Source organism: Notolepis coatsorum (genome assembly GCF_963971535.1).
Source record: "Notolepis coatsorum genome assembly, chromosome: 13".
In the NCBI taxonomy this organism is placed as follows: Eukaryota; Metazoa; Chordata; class Actinopteri; order Aulopiformes; family Paralepididae; genus Notolepis; species Notolepis coatsorum.
Window position 1 is genome coordinate 43,363,006 of NC_140177.1, and position 20,223 is coordinate 43,383,228.

The window sequence follows — 20,223 nt, forward strand, 5'->3', positions numbered from 1 at the left end:
ACAAACTCAGCAAGACCGACGGCTTCTCAGTTACAGTGGGTGACAATATTGTCACAAGGAAAGAAGATATTACCTACCTGGGTTCCATCCTAGAGGCAAATCTTTCCTGTGACAAAATGGCATCCAATGTAATAAAAAAAGTCAACCAACGAACTCGATTCTTGTACCGGATCTCCTCACTGGTAAACAAGAATACCCTGAAGACTAGCAGGAGCACTCATTCACGGGTACTACGACTATGCTTGCACCTCATGGTACCAAAGCACCTCAAAGGCGCTAAAAACAAAATTACAAACATCTCAAAACAAACTGGTCAGACTACTGCTTGACCTTACTCCTAGAACCCACCTCACCCCTGCCCACTTTGACAACCTAGGATGGCTTAGAGTAGACGACAGAGTACAGCAACTTGCAATGGGCCTGGTCTACAAGATACACTACACGACCAAGGTACCCATGACAGACTCCACGACGAGGTAAATAGAATACAAGCGGCGAACGTTAACGCCGCCATTTTAGTGCTGGGTGATTTCAATAGCGCCAATCTGAGAAAGGTATTACCTGACTTCTATCAGCATGTGACTTGCAACACCAGAGGCGGTAACATCCTAGATCACTGTTACACGCAATTTAAAGGTGGCTACAAGGCTCATTCTGATAGTGGCTTTGGTAAATCAGATCACGCGTCCATTTTTCTTTCACCAAAGTACAAACAGAGAATCAAAAGTACTCCTGTAGTCTCGCGAGAGGTGCAGAAATGGGATTTGATGTCAGAGGAGACGCTCCAGGCTGCGTTTGTCTGCACAGACTGGAACGTGTTCCGCGACACAGATAACATTAATGTCTACACGGAGACAGTGCTGGACTATGTTTGTACTTTGGTGGAAGAAACAATCCCCACTACCAAAATGAGAGTTTACCCAAATCAAAAACCCTGGGTAGACAAATCCGTCCGTGAAGCTCTGAGAGAGCGCACCAAAGCATACAACGACGGCCTAGTGGCAGGCAACATGAATGACCACAAGGTGGCGCGATACAACGTAAGGAGGACAGTGACAGAGGCCAAACGGCGCTACAGGGATAAAATTGAACTCCAGTTTGAACAAGCTGACTCTAGAGCTATGTGGCAGGGGCTCAAAACGATGACAGACTACAAAGGCGCCTCCCTCAAACTGAACAGCGACATCTCCTTAGCAAATGACCTCAATACCTTCTATGCAAGGTTTGATGCTGGTAATAACAACACCAGCCCACAAGCCACGGCAATGGGGGGGGGGGGGGTCGGCTGCTGATGGAGACGCAGTGTTCAGGGTAACAGAGCATGAGGTGAGGCGGACCTTTAAAAAAGTGAATATCAGGAAGGCAGCAGGTCCGGACGGCATCCCCGGCCGCGTCCTAAAAGTCTGTGCCGACCAACTGGCCCCAGTATTCACTGACATATTTAACCTGTCCTTAGAACAGGCTGTCATCCCCACCTGCCTGAAGAAGTCCACTATTATCAATCAATCAATCAATCAAATTTATTTATAAAGCACATTTCACATGACGCGTGTCAACCAAAGTGCTGTACAGAGGGTAAATACACAAGATACATATAGACAACAATCACACTCCGTTTTATGGGAGGGCACACAGGCAAACACATAGAAAAACAGGGCATGAGTCAGTGAACGGGAAAGGCTAGTAGGTAGAAGTGGGTTTTGAGCCTCGATTTGAAGGCATCTATCGAGGGGGCGAGCCTAATGGAGGTGGGGATGCTGTTCCACAGTTCAGGGGCTGCGATAGCAAAGGCACGGCCCCCCCTGAGCTTGAGGTTAGACCTCCGGACTGTCAGGAGCCTCTGATCGGCTGACCTGAGGGACCTGGTGTTGGAATAGGGGGATAGGAGGTCTGAGATGTAGGAGGGTGTGTGACCATTAAGGGCTTTAAAAACAAATAGGAGAACCTTAAAATCTATCCTGTAGCGTACTGGGAGCCAATGAAGGGAGGCAAGGACCAGGATTATCCCTGTACCCAAAAAATCCAAGCCTGCTTGCCTCAACGACTACCGCCCTGTAGCTCTCACCTCCATAGCCATGAAGTGCTTTGAGAAGCTAGTAAAGGGCTACATCTGCTCCTCCCTCCCCATCAACATGGACCCCCTGCAATTTGCATACCGCCCCAACAGATCCACGGAGGACGCCATAGCCCATGTGCTGCACACAGCAGCATCACACCTGGACAAGAGGCAGGGGAACTATGTGAGAATGCTATTCATCGACTACAGCTCGGCATTCAATACCATAGTCCCCTCCATACTCATAGCCAAGCTCAGGGACCTGGGCTTGAACTATGACCTCTGCCAGTGGGTCTTGGACTTCCTGACTGGCAGACCCCAGGTGGTGAGAGCAGGCAACTGCACCTCCTCATCCATCACCCTCAACATAGGGGCCCCCCAGGGCTGTGTCCTGAGTCCCCTCCTCTACTCCCTGTACACACACGACTGTGTGGCTCAGCGGAGTAGCAATACAATCATCAAATTAGCTGACGACACAGTGGTGGTGGGCCTGATCTCTGCCAACGACGAGAGGGCCTACCTGGAAGAGGTCAAGGTCCTGGCGGGATGGTGCCAGGAAAACAGCCTCTCCCTGAACGTCAGCAAAACAAAGGAGATGATTGTGGACTTCAGGAGGTCGGGGGTCAAGGACTACAGCCCCCTCAGCATCGACGGGGCACCGGTTGAGAGAGTCAACAGCTTTAAGTACCTCGGAGCCTACATATCCGAGGACTTGACATGGACCACACACATTGACAGTGTTGTGAAGAAGGCACGACAACGCCTCTACTTCCTCAGGCGCCTAAGGAAGTTCCAAGTCAGTCAGAAGATCCTTAAGAACTTCTACTCATGTACAATAGAGAGCATCTTGACCGGCAACATCACCTCCTGGTTTGGGAATAGCACTGCACAAGACCGAAGCAGACTACAAAGAGTGACACGTTCAGCCGAACGCACAATTGGAGGGGGGCTCCCCACCCTCCAGAACATTTACAACAAGCGTTGCAGGGGCAAGGCTAAGATAATCATTAAAGACTCCAGTCACCCGAACAACTGCCTCTTTGAACTGCTGCGGTCAGGCAAGCGATACCGGAGTCTCAAGGCGAGCACAGAAAGACTCAGAAGAAGCTTCTATCCCCAGGCCATCAGGCTGCTAAACGAACAATGAACACTACACAACAACAACCACCAAACGCACATAGCACACACATCCACACGCACACACTCACTTTAAACAAACACACTGTAGCACCCACTCCACACACTTTATAGCACACACCCACTTTAAACAAACACACTGTAGCACCCACTCCCCACACTTTATATTTATTGATGAAGGATTGCACTACAACTCGTACACCTTACTGTAAATTGTACCTAAATTGTACCTCATCCCATTTCTGCTTTGCACTATATAGTACTGTACATTAGTACACTGCATAGTATTGTATATTATATGGTAACTCAGAACATTGTACATATGTCTATACCGAACACTGTGACCTCATTTCCTTCTTCTAAATTACATGCTATACTATGTTATTTGATACTATCTTGTCTAGCACAGTCTCTGGAGCGTAACAGTAAGAAGCATTTTGTATGAAAGTATTCTGTACTTCTGTATGACAACTATTAAAGAAACTTGAAACTTGAACTTGAAACTACATGACAAAATACTTCCCAAAGGTCAGTGAATACCACGATCACAACACCAGAGGGAGCTCCACAAATCATGTTAAACCCAGATTCGGCTCAAACAAGGGACTAAACACGTTTCGCAATTATGCCACATCAATGTGGAACGCCCTACCCAAAGCTGTAAAGGAATGTGAATCACTACCCACTTTCAAAAACACTCTCAAAAAACACCTAAGGGAGACTGCAACCCGAAACTGGCCCCTGTAAATGAACACAACCCCCTCCAATGTACAGTAAATTACCAAGTATGGTCTTGTCAATAATCCAATGTACAGTGTTTGTTTGTACAGGTGTACAGTGTCCCCCACCCACCCCTCCTACCCAACCCCCCCCCCCCCCCCCCCACTCCTACCCAACCCCCCCCCCCACCCACCCATCCACCTCCAATGTACAGTCCCCCCCCACCCCCACCTACCCAATCCAATGTACAGTTTCTACGTCTAATGTATATACTCTTTTCTATCTGGACTCTTTTTGTATCACAAACAGTACTGTAATTGCAAATCTGGTATGTCATAAATGTATAGATGTAGCAGTACTGTCTATCGGTATGTCATGTATGTCACATACTGTATGTTACGATGAATTGAAAATGGGGGACCCTGATGTAAACAAGACGAAAGTCTTTCTCTGGTCTGCATCCCCTTAACAATTGTATGTATTGAGCTGTACTGTACTGTACCCATTCTGCAATCTGTTAATAAAGTATTCATTCATTCATTCATTCATTCATTCATTCATTCATTCATTCATGTCTGCTGCAGAGCCCCAGAGGCTGAGCTCCAATAGTGAGTATGTCACTGCAGACCCAGGAACAAGTCAGACACATTCTACAAACGTGTCTAATGTGAAATATATAAGCATATAAGCAAAACTAGATTTTAGGTCTGTGATGAAAAAGAGCCTCGCGGGAAGGGGGGCATCGCAATTTTTTTTTTTTTTTTTTTTTTGCGAGGCCCCCCTTCCCGCGAGGCCCTGTGCGACCGCACTGCTCGCACACCCCCTGAGGCGGCCCTGCACACAGGAATGCGCTGCACTCGACTGATGCGCCAACTCGCCAAGTACCCACCTGGCTACTTTGCATAACAATAGCTCAGGTGGTCAGGTGTGTTCAAATACGTTCTCAGATACATTCACACAACTTGTGAATGAAATCTGTTACATTCCATTCCTAGGAGGCAATTAGGCATTGTCTTTAGTCTGTGCGCACGCGAGGGAACATTTATGCGCATGCGTGGGAGCGCACGCATACGCCCGGGAGCATGCATGCACATGGCGTCATTAAAACACAGTGCAACCAGCTTTGAAATCACCAACGCACCCCCGAGTAGGTAGGCTACTCAACTCAAACATAACGAGCTAACATTAGCTAAAAAGCTATCACCCATTTCAGTGATGGTTTACTTAGCATGGTCATGACTAGTGTCGGGAAGCTACTCTGAAAGCATAGTTTTGGAAGCTACCAATTAATTCACACTGGAAGGAGTTGAACTACAGCAAAGCTACCCTCAGGAAAAATATAGTTTGGTTAATTAAAGTTACTTGAAAAAAAAAAAGGATGTACATCAGCAATGTAATGCAACATTATAACATAATTCAAAATTAAGTGACACGATTGTAAACAAATTGAAAGTGAAAACAGTGCATAGTGTACTTCTCACTTTAATATCTGTCAGATTATTCAAACTGCAGATGTTAGGTCATCAAAAGCCTCTTGAACACCCGAGTAAATCTCAAGTAAATACTTGACAATAGTACGTTGTGTAAAGAATTTACATTGAGGAGTCACGAACACCCACACACGGTCAGGTGTTAATGCAAAACCTGTTTATCTTCAACCCGTGCATGTTGAGAGCATCTTAATTGCCGGAGCCGAATCTCTTGTTTGACAGGGAGAGTAGGAAGGGTTGGCCAAAATTTGTTTCACTCAAGAGAGGAGAGGCAGTGGTAAAATTAATAAATCACATTCATTCCTTTCTAATCCTACATCCAAAATTCTAGTTCCAGTAGTTAACTACGTCTAAAAAAAATTAAATACAAAAATCACTGCCAATTTTAATTTAGTTGAACTAGCAAGCTACTGTAGTAGCCGTCCGTGTGTGAATGTGAGGAACACAATTGTAAAGCACTTTGGATAAAAGCGCTATATAAATGCACCATTTACATGCCCATTACACACCTCTTCATGTGGGCTCTCCATCTACTATCATAATCAGAATAGTCTTTATTGCAATGCAGAGTAAGCTTGCACATACAAGTCTTTTGGTGCGTCAAGATGAACAGACAATTAAAGTAGAATAAAATAAAAAGGAATATATAAACTAAATTAGAATAAAAATACAATAGAATATGGATAGGGCTGTACAATTGTGCAGGATTGTAGTAGGGTATATATTTAACGGATGGTATCGTGAAGCGCAGTCAAGAAGGGCTGGGGTGAGTAGCGGTGCTATGGGTTAAACTCACTCTTAGATCCTCAAAAGACAGACACGTTGCGAAGTAGTGGATTCACCTCCTGGTATAGCGGTCTGTGTTGTTGCCTGCGGTGTGGGAGACCGGGGTTCGACTCCCACTCGGGGCATCGAAGTTTGAGGTGACGTTGTCACAACAGTTACATATACACTAAATTAGAATAAAGATATGCGTGTGCAATTGTGCAAAGAAATATTGTCCAGGAAGGATGTGTTAATGTAACACAATGAGAGTACATCTTGCCCTGCAGCAACAAAGCGCACCACAGGCGCACACCCATGCCTCAAGCAGCCACATGCTCACAAGAGAGTTCACTTTGTCATCAACAATAGGAGCCTATTAATCTACTGCTCACTCCAGAGTCCACTTTTCTCAGCATCTCCAAATATTAGACATACCTATGCCTACTCCAAAATTAAAAGAACGAGAGGCTTGGCTCATTCGTTTTTGATCTTGCTCAGAGAGACGGTGCATTCTCCACTGTAGCGCCAACCTCACAGAGGAGTCTGGAACTCTTTACAAGTGGTGAGTAAATTAGTTATCATGCAAACACGCCATATCTTTGTAGTTAGCTAACATTATACACTAGCAAGCATTGTTGTGTGATGATGAGGAGCTGCGTTGACTCATGGATGATCGCAGTGTGTAGCCTCTGTTGTGCAGATGTCATCTGGTAATGAGAGATAATGTGGATGCAGTATTTATTTACACTTAAATGCAGTGTGTCGACAGGTCTGGCAATTCCAGACTCGCTTCTTCCCTTCTGGGGTTGTTGTCTTCCAGTTGCCTGGAGGGAGAGAGCAGAGGAGAGGGGTAAGGGTAGTAGCTCCAGGCTATGGCTCCTCTTCCCTGGGCTTTTAGCTTGACTTCCAGACCATCAACTGTCTGCCTGGCAATCGCCTCAACAAAATGTCCATATCCTCCAATACACATATAAGCAAAACATCCCTCTTCAGTTATTCACAGTCTTCAATAGATTCTACACATGAATAATCTTCCGTCCTCAAATCATCGGTGGACTATGTCCAGTGTTTACTCGCGACCGAGGGGACAGGCGTCCAGGAGAGCTGCTTCTCCTGTGGAGATGGCATGTGCTCTCTCCAGAACCTCCAACTTGCCTCAACACAATCAGTCTGATGCAGTACACCTGGGCCGCTCTCCCCAGTAACAATTACCTGCATGCAGCTCACCTGTTGCTGCTTCCCCAGTCTGTGAGCAGGTAATTTGAGGAAATGCTTTACCTACTTACTCCTACTTAAATACTTACTCAATTATCCTCCCCAGTGGCCTGTGTTGTGGGAAGGCTGACAGAGGCACTGGGGTGCCACAATGTGAATACATGATTCTAGAAGGGGAAGCACAAGTCAATTGAACCCTTGAGATGAAGAAAATAGAACTCCCATTTTGAAAGAAAGTACTCAGTCTCTAACTATGAATGTACACAACACTCCAACATCTTTAAATAATACAATTTGGAACAAATACATTTATCTGAAAACTTAAAAGGGAGTTATATCCCCCCCCCTTTATTTATAGACAATGTACATTTACATTAATCATTGTTACATGAAAATATGTTTGCACCAGATAGCAGAAGCTATTTTCCATCTGTTTTGATTGATTGATTGAAAACTTTATTAACAGATTGCAGAATGGGTACAGTACAGTACAGCTCAATACATACAATTGTTAAGGGGATGCAGACCAGAGAAAGACTTTCGTCTTGTTTACATCAGGGTCCCCCATTTTCAATTCATCATAACATATATGACATACACGACATACAGATAGACAGTACTGCTACATCTATACATTTATGACATACCAGATTTGCAAATACAGTACTGTTTGTGATACAAAAAGAGTCTAGAGAAGAGAAGAGAGTATACATTTGACGTAGAAACTGTACATTGGAGGGGGTTGGGTAGGAGGGGTGGGGTGGGGGGAAATTGTACATTGGAGGCGGTTGGGTGGGGGAGGGAGCCAGGGGGGTAACTGTACATTGGAGGGGGTTGGGTTAGGACATTTACAGGGGCCAGTTTCTAATTGCAGTCTCCCGTAGGTGTTCTTTGAGAGTGGTTTTGAGTAGTCTATCCAAAACACATGAAATACAAACAGTGCAAGAGTTCAAAATATATATACACGTAAAATGCCAGACAACATACACAGGACACACAGCATAAAGAGTGCAAAATACTTGGGTTGGGTAGGAGGGGTTGGGGGGGGGGGGGGACACTGTACAACTGTACAAGCAAAACTGTACATTGGAATATTGACAACCATACTAGGTAATTTACTGTACATTGGAGGGGGTTGGGTTAGGACATTTACAGGGGCCAGTTTCGAATTGCAGTCTCCCGTAGGTGTTCTTTGAGAGTGGTTTTGAAAGTGGGTAGTGATTCACATTCATTTACAGCTGTGGGTAGAGTGTTCCACATTGATGTTGCATAATTGCAAAATGTGTTTAGTCCCTTGTTTGAGCCGAATCTGGGTTTAACATGATTTGTGGAGCTCCCTCTGGTGTTGTGATCGTGGTATTCACTGACCTTTGGGAAGTATTTTGACATGTACATGGGTACCTTGGTCGTGTAGTGTATCTTGTAGACCAGGCCCATTGCAAGTTGCTGTACTCTGTCGTCTACTCTAAGCCATCCTAGGTTGTCAAAGTGGGAAGGGGTGAGGTGGGTTCTAGGAGTAAGGTCAAGCAGTAGTCTGACCAGTTTGTTTTGAGATGTTTGTAATTTTGTTTTTAGCGCCTTTGAGGTGCTTTGGTACCATGAGGTGCAAGCATAGTCGTAGTACCCTTGAATGAGTGCTCCTGCCAGAGTCTTCAGGGTATTCTTGTTTACCAGAGAGGAGATCCAGTACAAGAATCGAGTTCGTTGGTTGACTTTTTTTATTACATTGGATGCCATTTTGTCACAGGAAAGATTAGCCTCTGTGTAATCTATATATACACAAGGAAGTCAGACAGCACCACCTAGTGTTGGCAACATTGGTGACTCAGGAGCCATTTTTTTGTGACAGAGCAAAAGTGATCATAGTTTATATTATTTTTTATGTCACTAGGAAGCCCGTTCCACTCTTTGATGGCCTTGAAGGAAAGGCGGATTGGGCAGAAGCAGAGTTTCTTAGAGGGACCTTGCAGTCACCTCTTGATGCAGATCTTGAAGCCCTTGTTCTCAGCTCAGAGCACGATAGGACAACATTTTTCAATATGGTTGAAACATTTCAATATTTGTCTGAGAATTCTACTCAATTAGCCTACACCATCATCTTATCTTGAAAGTGGTATGTGCCCTCAATGTGAAAACCTTGTTTTTGTTTTGATCACATCATACAATGCCAATTTCTTTGCTTAATATAGTTTAAGATTCTCTGTTTTGCACTGCAGAAAAATAAGCTTGTGATTTTATCTTGTATTAAGCCTCATCGTGCTAATTAAAAGATATGTTAATAATAATAATAATAATAATAATAATAATAATAATAATAATAATAATAATAATAATAATAATAATAATAATAATAATAATAATAATAATAAGGGCTTGAATTCATATACTATATGATATAGCGTCTTTCACATACCCAAGGTGCTTTACAATAAAAGGGGGAGGGGAGAGGATAACGGTGACCTAAACTATGAAACAAAATACAAAACGGAACAGAACAAAACAGAACAGAAGAAAAACAGAACAAAACAAAATAGAACAAAACAGAATGAATGGGATACTCAGGAGCATCTGAGACCATAGGCCTGGGTGAAGAGATAGGTCTTCAGCAGGTTTTTGAACTGGACAACAGAATTTGCATTGCGGATGTCCATGGGGAGGGAGTTCCAGAGGGGGGCAGCCACACTGTCCCTGAAGGTCTGCAACCTGGCTTGTGGGATGGTAAGCAAGCCTGTGTCAGAGGAGCGGAGATTCCAGAAGGGGTTGTAGGTGTGGAGAAGGTCGGATAGGTATTGAGAGGCGGTGGTCTGTAGGGATTTATATGTCAGCAGACGGATTTTGAGGGTGACACGAGATTTTACAGGAAGCCACTAAAGCCAGTGGAGGTGATGTGCTTTTTAAGACAAATTGTCTTACTGCACTAGAGACATCTCTGACATTGAAAGGCTCCGCCCTATGGGGAAATTAGCTAGCCCAGTCCTGCAGCATTTTTCAATAACTGCGCACCTCATTGTGTAACATTATTATCCTGCATGCACATAACTACCAGTGGACGACCGATATGGATTTTTCAATGGCCGATGCTGATATTTAGAGAGCAGGGCAGCCGGTGGCCGATATATAATGCTGCATTATAACATAATATACATTTAAAATATGGTGTGGAGTGGACTCTTGGAATAACAATGTTCTATATGTGTTTTATCGTGTGGACTCTTGGAATAACAATGTTCTGTACCTGTTTTACCGTGCAGACTCTTGGAATAACAATGTTCTGTATGTGTTTTACCGTGTGGACTCTTGGAATAACAATGTTCTGTACGTGTTTTACCGTGTGGACTCTTGGAATAACAATGTCCTGTACGTGTTTTACCGTGTGGACTCTTGGAATAACAATGTTCTGTACGTGTTTTACCGTGTGGACTCTTGGAATAACAACACTCTAAGCGTTGAACGGTGTGGACTCTTGAGAGAAACCTGAATGACGTCATGGCAACTTTATGAATCCTTGCCATTATCACATCATCTGAGGATGTAGTCGCTAAGGCTCTGCTCCGGATGCCTCCGTGGGGGGGATTTTTATTTGCGCTCTCAGCCAAATCTGTTGCAGGCGTGCATTGATTTGCACCGAGAGCATTTTGAGAGCAGAGCCTACACCGGCAAGTACAACTATTTAACCCTTTGTTGCTCTAGTCTAGATGGTTTCATTACTACTGTGACGCCGGTGTTCCTGACTGAACTAGTTTTAAGACATTATCTCAGAACAAGAAAAACTATCTTGAAACAAGAAATGTATACTGTTAGTAACCTGGCCATTTTAGAATTTCGCGATTTTAGGTTTTATTTTTATAAATGAAAGATGAAAGCTGTCGTCCTTTTTATAGACGTTTATGTGCAGAGCAAAGTTTCAGGAATGTAGGGTCGTGTATGTGGCTGAGTGGGTGGAGGACCATTTTCTGGCTGCTGGTCCCCCCCCCTCTCTCTCTCTCCCACACACACACACACACACACACACGCACACACACACACATACAGAAGGGGATTGTGTCGCTGTGCCCCACTGGTCAGAGCAACGAGCAGGGCTACATAAGGAGACCAGTGTGTTAAACACACCACACCTCTCTGCTCTCTCACTGCTAAATCAGTCTAGATGGATTCTCTTCACTCCCTGTTACTCAGGTTGCAGAGGAGAAACGGGCCACAGTATACACCTATCTATGCAGGCTATTATAAATTGTAGTGACTATGTACAGTAGGCCCGACGTGATGAAAGTGGACTTTGTCGTAGGTTGGCAGGAGTCATAGCAGTAAAAGTAGATTTATACATTATGGCCTGTTTATAGGTATCCTACTTTATACGATACATGCCATATAATCACTATGTATGTTATTTAACGAGACCCACTGTGTGTTTTTTTTTTCAATAAACATAAACATGCATGCACTGCACAGCATGAAGAAAAGTCACAGTATGATGTGGAAAAGCACAGTATTGTAGTGGGTTGGATTGTGACTAACAACGACCTACTGTAATAACTTGTGTTACACAGACAGTAAAGAGCAACGGATAGCCGGAAAGATGCCTTGCTACCAACGGATCAAATGAGCACAAATGGTTGCTAAAGGCTGCCATTAGCCATTAGCCATGTGCAAACGATCTACTCAGGCCCTCCCCAGGCAGCAGTCATCCTCTCGTCTGTCAGGTCTCGCCATAAAGGGGGGAAGATCCTTCTCTCATCTGGCTCTCTGTCACCAGCTCACTGCTCTGGGGTCGTGAGAAAATAGTGGCCGACTGGCTGCTCCCGCGGGGAGTGACACACGTTTCCCAGCCACTTTGATGTCTGTGTTTGAGGTGTCTATTGGCTTTCGAAGGGGCGGGGGTCAGAGTAGTTGAGATGAGGAGAAGCAGTGTGTCGGCTAAAGCAGTGAGTCTTCTCAGTCGTGAAGAGTACTGTGCGGGGGGAAAGAGCCATAAAGGAAGGAATGATTTCGATGATGAAATCATTATGAGCAACGTGGCATTGAGCCTTGCAGTTCACAACATGGTTACTGATTGGCTTGCTGCCCGTGACTTAACCGTAACTATTCTTTGAGTTGTGTTGGCTATGTGACTGCTTCATTCATGTTTCAGTACTTTTAATGCGATGAGCTTGTGTGTACTATTCATGTTCATATATAGGACATGGTATATTGGCATCGTGCAGACCAGATGTGACTAACACACAAGTGTCCTTGTTGCAGAATACTATATTTAGTCTTGGCTAATTCTTATTGTGATGACATCATATTGTGAACCCTCTTTTATTGCATCAATCATAATATGATAATAATAATCTGATAATATGAGCTTATCATATTATGGACTGGGCATTTTGTCACAGTCCTAACCGTTACTATAGCACTATAATTGCAATCTAATATTATTCCAGTATGACGTTAGCAGTCTGGTCTGATGTGTATATGTTACAGGCGTCGGAGCATTCCTGGAATGCGGAGTGGTCTTGGGATTGGCCGATAGAGCCTTAGGCCGGTCCGAAGAAATTTTTAGCTTTTCTGCCTTTAACTACCTACTGGCATTCCAGACCTGTTGTCCTCTCCCTCCCTCCTCTCCCAGCCTCTCACTCTCTCCTGTCCTCTCCCAGCCTCTCACTCTCTCCTGTCCTCTCCCAGCCTCTCACTCTCTCCTGTCCTCTCCCAGCCTCTCACTCTCTCCTGTCCTCTCCCAGACGCTCTCTCTCTCCTGTCCTCTCCCAGCCTCTCACTCTCTCCTGTCCTCTCTCAGACTCTCACTCTCTCCTGTCCTCTCTTAGACTCTCACTCTCTCCTGTCCTCCCTCAGACTCTCACTCTCGCATGTCCTCTCCCAGACTCTCACTCTCTCCTGTCCTCTCTCAGACTCTCACTCTCTCCTGTCCTCTCTCAGACTCTCACTCTCTCCTGTCCTCTCTCAGACTCTCACTCTCTCCTGTCCTCCCTCAGACTCACTCTCTCCTGTCCTCCCTCAGACTCTCACTCTCTCTTGTCCTCTCTCAGACTCTCACTCTCTCCTGTCCTCTCTCAGACTCACTTTCTCCTGTCCTCTCTCAGACTCTCACTCTCTCCTGTCCTCTCTCAGACTTTCACTCTCTCCTGTCCTCTCTCAGACTCTCACTCTCTCCTGTCCTCTCTCAGACTCTCACTCTCTCCTGTCCTCTCTCAGACTCTCACTCTCTCCTGTCCTCTCTCAGACTCTCACTCTCTTCTGTCCTCCCTTACTCTCACTCTCTCCTGTCCTCTCTCAGACTCCCACTCTCTCCTGTCCTCTCTTAGACTCTCACTCTCTCCTGTCCTCTCTCAGACTCTCACTATCTCCTGTCCTCTCAGACTCCCACACTCTCCTGTCCTCTCTTAGACTCTCACTCTCTCCTGTCCTCTCTCAGACTCTCACTCTCTCATGTCCTCTCAGACTCTCACTCTCTCCTGTCCTCTCTCAGACTCTCACTCTCTCCTGTCCTCTCTTAGACTCTCACTCTCTCCTGTCCTCTCTCAGACTCTCACTCTCTCCTGTCCTCTCTCAGACTCTCACTCTCTCCTGTCCTCCCTCAGACTCTCACTCTCTCATGTCCTCTCAGACTCTCACTCTCTCCTGTCCTCTCTCAGACTCACTCTCTCCTGTCCTCTCTTAGACTCTCACTCTATCCTGTCCTACCTCAGACTCACTCTCTTTTGTCCTCTCTCAGACTCTCACTCTCTTCTGTCCTCTCTCAGACTCTCACTCTCTCCTGTCCTCCCTCAGACTATCACTCTCTCCTGTCCTCTCTCAGACTCTCACTCTCTCCTGTCCTCTCTCAGACTCTCACTCTCTCCTGTCCTCTCTCAGACTCTCACTCTCCCCTGTCCTCTCTCAGACTCTCACTCTCTCCTGTCCTCTCTCAGACCCTCTCTCTCTCCTGTCCTCCCTCAGACTCTCACTCTCTTCTGTCCTCTCTCAGACTCTCACTCTCTCCTGTCCTCTATCAGACTCTCACTCTCTTCTGTCCTCTCTTAGACTCTCACTCTCTCATGTCCTCCCTTAGACTCCCACTCTCTCCTGTCCTCTCTTAGACTCTCACTCTCTCCTGTCCTCTCTCAGACTCTCACTCTCTCCTGTCCTCTCTTAGACTCTCACTCTCTCCTGTCCTCTCTCAGACTCTCACTCTCTTCTGTCCTCCCTTAGACTCTCACTCTCTCCTGTCCTCTCTCAGACTCCCACTCTCTCCTGTCCTCTCTTAGACTCTCACTCTCTCCTGTCCTCTCTCAGACTCTCACTATCTCCTGTCCTCTCAGACTCCCACTCTCTCCTGTCCTCTCTTAGACTCTCACTCTCTCCTGTCCTCTCTCAGACTCTCACTCTCTCATGTCCTCTCAGACTCTCACTCTCTCCTGTCCTCTCTCAGACTCTCACTCTCTCCTGTCCTCTCTTAGACTCTCACTCTCTCCTGTCCTCTCTCAGACTCTCACTCTCTCCTGTCCTCTCTCAGACTCTCACTCTCTCCTGTCCTCCCTCAGACTCTCACTCTCTCCTGTCCTCTCTTAGACTCTCACTCTCTCCTGTCCTCCCTCAGACTCTCACTCTCTTTTGTCCTCTCTCAGACTCTCACTCTTCTGTCCTCTCTCAGACTCTCACTCTCTCCTGTCCTCCCTCAGACTATCACTCTCTCCTGTCCTCTCTCAGACTCTCACTCTCTCCTGTCCTCTCTCAGACTCTCACTCTCTCCTGTCCTCTCAGACTCTCACTCTCCTGTCCTCTCTCAGACTCTCACTCTCCCCTGTCCTCTCTCAGACTCTCACTCTCTCCTGTCCTCTCTCAGACCCTCTCTCTCTCCTGTCCTCTCTCAGACTCTCACTCTCTCCTGTCCTCTCTCAGACTCTCACTCTCTCCTGTCCTCTCTCAGACTCTCACTCTCTCCTGTCCTCCCTCAGACTCTCACTCTCCTGTCCTCTCTCAGACTCTCACTCTCTCCTGTCCTCTCTCAGACTCTCACTCTCTCCTGTCCTCTCTCAGACTCTCTCTCTCTCCTGTCCTCTCTCAGACTCTCACTCTCTCCTGTCCTCCCTCACTCTCTCCTGTCCTCCCTCAGACTCTCACTCTCTCCTGTCCTCTCTCAGACTCTCACTCTCTCCTGTCCTCTCTCAGACTCTCACTCTCTCTTGTCCTCCCTCAGACTCTCACTCTCTCTTGTCCTCTCTCAGACTCTCACTCTCTCCTGTCCTCTCTCAGACTCTCTCTCTCCTGTCCTCTCCCAGACTCTCACTCTCCCCTGTCCTCCCTCAGACTCTCACTCTCTTCTGTCCTCTCTCAGAATCTCACTCTTCTGTCCTCTTTCAGACCCTCTCTATCCTGTCCTCTCTCAGACCCTCACTCTCTCCTGTCCTCTCAGACTCTCACTCTCTCCTGTCCTCTCTCAGACTCTCACTCTCTCCTGTCCTCTCTCAGACTCTCACTCTCTCCTGTCCTCTCTCAGACTCTCACTCTCTCCTGTCCTCTCTCAGACTCACTCTCTCCTGTCCTCTCTCAGACTCTCACTCTCTCCTGTCCTCCCTCAGACTCTCACTCTCTCCTGTCCTCCCTCAGACTCTCACTCTCTCCTGTCCTCTCTCAGACTCTCACTCTCTCCTGTCCTCTCCCAGATGCTCACTCTCTCCTGTCCTCTCTCAGACTCTCACTCTCTTCTGTCCTCTCCCAGACTCTCTCTCTCCTGTCCTCTCTCAGACTCTCACTCTCTCCTGTCCTCTCCAAGACGCTCTCTCTCTCTCCTGTCCTCTCTAAGACTCTCACTCTCTCCTGTCCTCTCTCAGACTCTCACTCTCTTCTGTCCTCTCTCAGACTCTCACTCTCTCCTGTCCTCTCTCAGACTCTCACTCTCTCCTGTCCTCTCAGACTCACTCTCCTGTCCTCTCAAAGACTCACTCTCTCATGTCCTCCCTCAGACTCTCACTCTCTCCTGTCCTCTCTCAGACTCTCACTCTCTCCTGTCCTCTCTCAGACTCTCACTCTCTCCTGTCCTCTCAGACTCTCACTCTCCTGTCCTCTCTAAGACTCTCACTCTCCTGTCCTCTCTAAGACTCTCACTCTCTTCTGTCCTCCCTCAGACTCTCACTCTCTCCTGTCCTCTCTAAGACTCTCACCCTCTCCTGTCCTCTCTCAGACTCTCACTCTCTCCTGTCCTCTCTCAGACTCTCACTCTCTCCTGTCCTCTCTCAGACTCCCACTCTCTCCTGTCCTCTCTAAGACTCTCACTCTCTCCTGTCCTCTCCCAGACGCTCACTCTTTCCTGTCCTCTCCCAGATGCTCACTCTCTCCTGTCCTCTCTAAGACTCTCACTCTTTCCTGTCCTCTCCCAGACTCTCACTCTCTCATGTCCTCTCTCAGACTCACTCTCTTCTGTCCTCCCTCAGACTCTCACTCTCTCCTGTCCTCCCTCAGACTCTCACTCTCTCATGTCCTCTCTAAGACTCACTCTCTTCTGTCCTCCCTCAGACTCTCACTCTCTCCTGTCCTCCCTCAGACTCTCACTCTCTTCTGTCCTCCCTCAGACTCTCACTCTCTCCTGTCCTCCCTCAGACTCTCACTCTCTCATGTCCTCTCTCACTCTCACTCTCCTGTCCTATCTCAGACTCTCACTTTCTTCTGTCCTCTTTCAGACTCTCACTCTCTCCTGTCCTCTCTCAGACTCTCACTCTCTCATGTCCTCTCTCAGACTCTCACTCTATCATGTCCTCTCTCAGACTCTCACTCTCTCCTGTCCTCTCTCAGACTCTCACTCTCTCATGTCCTCTCTCAGACTCTCACTCTCTCCTGTCCTCTCTAAGACTCACTCTTTCCTGTCCTCTCCCAGACTCTCACTCTCTCCTGTCCTCTCTCAGACTCTCACTCTCCTGTCCTCTCTCAGACTCTCACTATCTCATGTCCTCTCAGACTCTCACTCTCTCCTGTCCTCTCTCAGACTCACTCTCTCATGTCCTCTCTCAGACTCTCACTCTCTCCTGTCCTCTCTCAGACTCACTCTCTCCTGTCCTCTCTCAGACTCTCACTCTCTCCTGTCCTCTCTCAGACTCTCACTCTCTCCTGTCCTCTCTCAGACTCTCACTCTCTCCTGTCCTCTCTGACTCTCACTCTCTCCTGTCCTCTCTCAGACTCTCACTCTCTCCTGTCCTCTCTCAGACTCTCACTCTCTCCTGTCCTCTCTCAGACTCTCACTCTCTTCTGTCCTCTCTTAGACTCTCACTCTCTCCTGTCCTCCCTTAGACTCTCACTCTCTCCTGTCCTCTCTCAGACTCTCACTCTCTCCTGTCCTCTCTCAGACTCTCACTCTCTCATGTCCTCTCAGACTCTCACTCTCTCCTGTCCTCTCTCAGACTCTCACTCTCTTCTGTCCTATCTCAGACTCTCACTCTCTCCTGTCCTCTCTCAGACTCTCACTCTATCCTGTCCTCTCTTAGACTCTCACTCTCTCCTGTCCTCTCTCAGACTCTCACTCTCTCCTGTCCTCTCTCAGACTCTCACTCTCTCATGTCCTCCCTCAGACTCTCACTCTCTCCTGTCCTCTCTCAGACTCACTCTCTCCTGTCCTCTCAGACTCTCACTCTCTCCTGTCCTCTCTCAGACTCTCACTCTCTCCTGTCCTCTCTGACTCTCACTCTCTCATGTCCTCTCTCAGACCCTCTCTCTCTCCTGTCCTCTCTCAGACTCTCACTCTCTCCTGTCCTCCCTCAGACTCTCACTCTCTTCTGTCCTCTCTCAGACTCTCACTCTCTCCTGTCCTCTCTCAGACTCTCACTCTCTCCTGTCCTCTCTCAGACTCTCACTCTCCTGTCCTCTCTCAGACTCTCACTCTACTGTCCTCTCTCAGACTCTCACTCTCCTGTCCTCTCTCAGACTCTCACTCTCTTCTGTCCTCTCCCAGACGCTCACTCTCTCCTGTCCTCTCTCAGACTCTCACTCTCTCCTGACCTTTCCCAGACTCTCACTCTCCTGTCCTCTCTCAGACTCTCTCTCTCTCCTGTCCTCTCCCAGACGCTCACTCTCTCCTGTCCTCTCCCAGACGCTCACTCTCTCCTGTCCTCTCTCAGACTCTCTCTCTTTCCTGTCCTCTCTCAGACTCTCTCTCTTTCCTGTCCTCTCTCAGACTCTCACTCTATCCTGTCCTCTCCCAGACGCTCACTCTCCTGTCCTCTCTCAGACTCTCTCTCTCTCCTGTCCTCTCTCAGACTCTCACTCTCTCCTGTCCTCTCTCAGACTCTCACTCTCTCCTGTCCTCTCTCAGACTCTAACCTACGTTAGGTTTATAAACATCCCTAAAGGTTGTTTATAAACCTATTGTAACCCTAACTGTAACCACTCCCACTATCTGAAGATCTAAAATGAATGTAAACATTTTCTTCTGGGCCGTCCAATCTAGTATCTACACCCTGTTTGGTCTCTCTTTGGTCTCATTAACAACTAAATACCCTCCTATTTACCTTATTGTAGCAGAGTGGAACTGTGCAATACAATTACCTTGAAAGCCTAACAAATTCACACACACACACACACACACACACACACACACACACACACACACACACACACACACACACACACACACACACACACACACACACACACACACACACACACACACACACACACACACACACACACACACACACACACACACACACACACACACACACACACACACACACACGCGTGGCTCTCCCCAAAGGTAAACAATGGTTCAGCCAGCGCAAAGCCATTTAGCTGGTGGTCATGTGTCGAGGCCTCGAGAGTCTGGGATGGACAGGAGAGACGGTTCCCACGGTACCTGGAAAACATGGAATTAATTTTTTCATTTTCCAGGTATGGAAAAGTCATGGAAACTGAGCAAAAGTGAACACTTACATGGAAATAGAAACAGTTGTCCTGGACAATTGTATTGTATGATGTGTAAAATAGTAATAAAATGAAACTATTGAGCACAAAATTAAGATGAGTTTATAAAAACCCTCTTGGCATCCTATATGGTATGTTGGAATTTGATGCAGGCAACTTGGTGATATGGACTTTAAAAGTATAGTTTCAGATTGGTGGACTTCAGGAATAATAACATTACTCGCGATCTCAATAGAAGGCTCAAATACATGCATTTCCCAGCCAACACAGGAGCCTTGACATCTACAGTCTGTCTTGTTTTGGATGAATGAGTAGAAATGAAAAACGGAAATCTTGTTTTATTAAAGTAGTTTTGACATGTGATATAGATAAAGATATTGTTTCATTGTGTATTGATTAACTTTACATTTGCGCTTCATTACTTTACAAAAGTTATACTGGCACATGGGTCTAATACAGCAATGGATTATGGGTAAATGCAACGTTAAAGCAGTGCCAATGTAAGACTGACTTTACATTAAACGAATGACAATAATATAGTATAAAGTAGGGTATTATTTGGACTAAAGAATGGTGTTGTCTCACCCTACTCGCATGTTGAGGGAGAGCACCATTCAACTCTCCCCACAAGCCACAACATGCCCGACATTTTCTTGGCAACTGTCTTCCGGTCTGACATCCTCTGCTAACGGTCTAATCTACACTGCTGCCACCTATTGTCACAGAGGGTAATTGCAGCCACTTTGTATAAATAAAAAGAAATGGGGGGAAATACGGGAAAATATCTTAACGGGAGGACGGCGGGAGAGAAGTTTGAAATACGGGAGAATCCCGGAAAAACGGGACGGTTGACACAGGTATGACATGGAGCGCAATCTTGCTAGCCAACATTCAGTTTGCTAACTAACTAGCTACTAGCTAGTGTTGGCTAGCTTGCATTGCTAGCTAACT

At 46.6% G+C, this 20,223-nt stretch overlaps 1 protein-coding gene across 3 annotated transcripts in view; it reads left to right on the forward strand.

Annotated features, from left to right (window-relative positions):
• The window catches only part of slc35a3b (solute carrier family 35 member A3b), a 107,662-nt gene that overhangs the window by 24,770 nt on the left and 62,669 nt on the right, over window positions 1-20,223 (forward strand). Inside the window, exon 1 of one of the 3 annotated variants that reach the window (XM_084326920.1) lies at window positions 6,630-6,730. The exons of the other annotated variants lie outside the window; for them this stretch is intronic. The gene's annotated coding sequence lies outside the window, so the exon portion shown is untranslated. Of the gene's footprint in view, window positions 1-6,629; window positions 6,731-20,223 lie in introns of those variants that run through there. 3 annotated transcript variants of the gene reach the window in all.